Below are 5,022 nucleotides of genomic sequence, written 5' to 3' on the forward strand. Positions count from 1 at the left end.
AGGACGAACTCTCAACCTTACGCCACACCTTCTTTGATCGTCTTCTCTTGGATCGGGTGGTCGTAGGCTCCTCAGGCTGGGGTTTGGGTGCACCCCAGAGTGCTTGCCCTTCACTGTCTTGTTGTATCATGAAGCGCTGCTCTTCCCTTTGCTTGAATTTGAAGAACATGTCCTCCTTGCCAACGCGGAAGCGGATTTCTCCCTTTCCGACGTCGATTCTTACCTTGGCGGACCTTAGGAAGGCTCGACCAAGTACGAGGTCAACTCCAAGGTCGCCCTCCATGTCCATTACCACAAAGTCGACAATGACGAAGGAGTCTTGTACCCGTACAAAGACGTGTTCGGCTATCCCTTCAAGATACCGAACTGTCGAGTCTGCAAGCTGCACAAGCATAGTTGTGGGGGAAAGAGCAGAATAATCAAGTTCTTCGTATATTACCTTGGGCATTATGTTCACACTTGCCCCCAGATCGCATAGACATTGCTCGTAGTTTTTGACGTAGATCGAGCAGCTGATCATGGGGACCCCTGGATCCTTTTCTACAGCTGCTACCATGCCATCCCAAATGTCATTCCTTGGGGGATTGTACCTACCTGCATGGTTAGTTCGTGGGGCCCGCCGGGGAAGGTTGCCCCACCCGGTAGACACCATGTTTGCGGTTTCAATGGGAGATTCGGGTTGCCCCAGAATCTTTCCAAACTCAGCAGTAGGTATGGCAGCAGCAATTTGTGCCAATTGTGTTTCTATCATTTTGTTGAAACTCAACTAATTTTTCAAGGCAGAAGAAAGAGTTTCAACTTTTGCATTTATATTTTATAAAACATTGTCATTGGCAGCAAGCTTTTTATTTAGAGATTCATTGATTTTAGTTTGGCCAAAGACAAGATCTCTCAAGGAAGGTTGGTTTGAATTGAAATTCTAATTGAAATTTGAGTTGAAATTGTTACCTCCTCCTTGGAATGGTGGGCGTGTTTGACCCCACCCTTGGCCTCCTTGTGGACGGAACTCATTGTTGTTGTTGTTGTTGATGATGTAGGCTGCATTTTCACGGGTCTCAAGGCAGTCATTCCCCAAGTGTTCACCACTACCACAAACCTCGCACGCCATGTACGAGTTCATGGCTTGGACAGGAACAAACATTTGCTATTTGTTCCCTGTTGATGCTCACTAACGATCATTTCTAGGCGTCAACTTGATCAGAAAATCATGAGAGTTTGCATTTCTTACATGCATTCTTATCCAATAAAGTCCCTAAACCACACTTTACCTTTTAGAATATAAAAGTTGTGTTTTCAAGCTAATATGCAGGTCACAAGCACACTTTGGCCCAACATAAAATCACAGAAATTATCAGAGCACCGATTCAGGCTCAGATGGACCAAAAGTGATGCAAGAACCCAATTCAAACAAGTCAAGACAGGCCAACCCCAGCGTGGATCAGACAAAGAGGCCCAAGACAGCCCACTAGAAGAAGTTGGGGGCGGTTGGTGGCCCGGTCAGGTCGACCGACCTACCTGGTCGGCCGACCTGGCCCGTGGGCCCCACTGCCTCAACCAGGGCATGTGGCGCTTCCCCATTGGTCCCCAACGTCGGTTGTGCTGGCTTCACCCCGTGGCTCCCTGCTATAAATACAAGGGGAGGGTGGAGAATAGGACACACACACACACACCACACACTACTCACCTCTCCTCTCTTGCATTCCTTGCATAGTCTTTAGGCTTAGTGGAGTTTAGGAGAAGTCTAGTAGTCATCGAGTCGCCGATGTTGCTCGAGAGTCTGGTATGGGTTCATCTCTAGCTCTCTCTTGTAATATTCGATTGTATGTAATAGAATTAGACTATGGTTACCGATATCTGCTTGAAGTATATTCTGAGTTATCGAGTATATGCTTCTTGTCATGGTTGTGTTATCATTCTATGCTTGCATTGTATGATCGCCCTGTGCTAGAGATGGTTAGTCTTTTGTTCTTAGAACTCTATTAACTGCTCCAGTATTCGTATGATTGCTCTAGTGTGATGTCTGTCCATCCGGAGGGTGGGGGCTCCGCGCGGGACACTAGAGTATCCCTTACTAGTGTAGACATGGTGTCTAGATTAGCTAAGTGTTGCTGGATGTCAACTATACCCACGGTTTGTAGAGGTAGCCGGCAGGTGGTGACAGCCCTGTCCGAGCCATTTAGTAATCCTCCACGTTCGGTATGGGGGGTAGGAGGTACATAAAGTTGCTGGGGTGTACGGGCTCCTCCCGTCGCTTCGATAGCGATCTCCCTGTTGTGTAGTTTAATCTCTGATGAGCTAACCAATGAGAAAGTGTAGATATAGCTAGCCTAGTATAGCTGACTCGAGCTCTGACTTTTACCTTGCTCCCAGCCTAAAGCATCTTTTATCTTTCTTTTATCTTTCTTTTATTTATTTATTTATCCGAGAGGGTAGTTTGTGTATGTGTCACACTACCTCCTACCATGTTATTATCTTACCCCTGTTTATGCATGAGAATATCCAATCTAGATAGAGTTCACCCACTAATCTATATATTCTCTCACTCACCGCCTTCCCTGCGGAAATATAAATGACACCCCGGTATACTCCCGGGTAAAATGCTACAGCAGTATTCCGTGCGCTTGCGGATTTATTCGTGGTTCATGAAATACTGCCATCCCAAATTGGCGTCTGCGGGCGTCATCGTTGGTGACGTTGGTAGGCGCCAACATTCCCTTCATCAAGTTTCTTCATTAGGAGGTCCATTTTGGCGGCGAGCATATCCATCTCCTTGACGGTATGCATTCCGCCCTTGTTTCAGGGCTGGGGACGCTCCTCGATCCAACCCTGGTTGGCGACCATCTTCTCGATCAAGGCTTTGGCTTTGGCGATGGTGAGATCGAGAAAGGCCCCTCCAGCAGCAGCATCTAAGTGGGCTCTTGATGTTGTCGTTAGCCAGTTGTAGAAGCTTTGTAGCACGAGCCACTCGTCCATCCTATGATGAGGACAGGCGAGTATGTATTCTTGAAGTCTCTCCCAAGATTCCGGGATGGATTCCATCCCTGTCTGCTGGAAACTTGAAATTCTTCCTCGCAAGGCATTTGTTTTGCCTAGTGGGAAGAACTTGGCGAGGAACGCTGCGGAACACTTGTCCGACATGTTGACAGCTTCAGTATTCTGATAAAGCCATTGTTTCGCTTTCCCTAGGAGGGAGAAAGGAAACAAACAAAGCCTGATGATGTCAGCCGTAACGCCCCGTATGGTTACGGTCTTGTAGAGCTCCAGAAAGTTCCGGAGATGGGTGTTGGCGTCCTCGTTTGGCTTGCCACAGAATGGGCTGGCCTGCACCATGTTTATGAGGCTAGACTTTAGCTCGAAGTTCACGTCCCCAACATCAGCATTGGGTCCAGTTGCCACATTGGCGGCTGAGGGGACGGAGAAGTCGTGGAGAGTCTTCTCAGCCATGGGTTCGGTTGTTGTTGCTGGTGCCTGAAAAGCTGGCTCACTTGTCGACAACGAGAGCTGAGGAGGGACGATGCGAGGTCGAACCCTTCTCACGAGCTTCTCGGGATTTTCAATAAAGTTTGTCGGCAAGGAGAAACCAGTCATACACTACCCTATTTTCATCCAATCAGGAGAAAACAAAAGATGATATTAGCCTGTATGAGCAGTAGCTACCTCTTACTCACAATGCCATGTTTATGTATTAGCAAAGATCTTTTTACACCTAGTGCCATCCCCGGCAGCGGCGCCAGAAATGCTTGTTGGCGTTTCTTAGCACAATCACTAGGAATGGTCAGTCCCCAGTGACGGCACCAAGAAACGCCCGTGGACGGCCGCCCCACAGCAGTGACGCCGCGGGAGGGCGTGCAATATGTCTTAATGATTACAGAAGGATCCGCAAGCGCACGGATATACAGTTGTAGCATTTCACCCGGAAGTATTCAGGGTATTGTTATTTATATTTTCCCAAGTGATGGCTACGGTGTGTAAAGATGTTTACTAAATACATAACCATAACAATTATGAGATAAGGTGTGAACTACTGATCATATAGGGGTAAGTGATAAAATAGATAATCGAGGGTAATGTGACACACACAGATCAGCCAACTCTCATGAATAAAGAATAAACAAATACACCTAGGGTTAGTGGGAGCATAGGCAAATAAGGTCCTAGTTTACTATTCATGTCAGCAGAGAAGCTATGTTAGTCACACACATAGAACTACAAGTGCCGGGAAATTAGGGTCATCGGGGAGAATGACCCGTTCTGGAGAACGTCCAGACCATTTCATCTTTGCATGAACTCCTATACAAATACTTGAACGTCGGGGAGTACACTAACCGAGAAGCAGCTTCCCAGCGGACCGACAGGGCTGTCACCACCTGCGGTCTACCCCAGTTATACCGTGGAGCACCGTCACATTCGAAGGATCCCGCGTACCCGAGCCCCATGCTCGCATACGCGGTTACTACCCTAGCACCCCCGGGTCCCCCACCGTTCAGATGGACAGGTAAGATGCTAAAGCAAGCCCGAAAGCCCAACGAACCAATATCCTTACCCAGATCATCTAGTCTAAGCAAACAACTAATACAACTTGAATAAAAATAGAACTTGGCTACGCAGGCTAAGAACATAGCAAGATAACCGAGAACGAACTCTATATGAATAGCATAATGAGAGTCAGAATACAAAGCCATACAAAACGACGAGGAATGCTCGCCGACCCCGAGACGACTAGATTCGCTAAGGAATTGAAGTACTTGCCTAGCTCCACTACCCTAAGGAGTACAAGTCACAATGAGAGAGAGAGAGGCTTCACAAGTGGTGTGTGTGTTGAATGTGTGGTGAGAGGCTCCTTTTATAGCTCTTGAGGTCGGTTCCCGCCACCTCCCCGCATGGAAACGTTGCAAACCACATTTAGGAGGATAAGATCAGTCTTCCCGCCAAAATGCACCTGGACGGGACTCAGGGGGAGTTCGGCCGAACCCCTAGTTTGGCCGGCCCCACCTTGCCGCCTCTGGCCACCGTCCTTCTCTG

The 5,022-nt window shown here is 47.9% G+C and overlaps 1 non-coding gene across 1 annotated transcript; it reads left to right on the plus strand.

Moving 5' to 3' along the window:
• Positions 1-2,971: 2,971 nt before the first annotated feature.
• Positions 2,972-3,079, plus strand: LOC120643208. The gene has a single exon (XR_005662898.1). It is a non-coding gene; the product is annotated as a small nucleolar RNA R71 (small nucleolar RNA).
• Positions 3,080-5,022: the final 1,943 nt, after the last annotated feature.

The sequence above is a fragment of the Panicum virgatum genome, chromosome 7K (genome assembly GCF_016808335.1).
Source record: "Panicum virgatum strain AP13 chromosome 7K, P.virgatum_v5, whole genome shotgun sequence".
Taxonomy (NCBI): Eukaryota; Viridiplantae; Streptophyta; class Magnoliopsida; order Poales; family Poaceae; genus Panicum; species Panicum virgatum.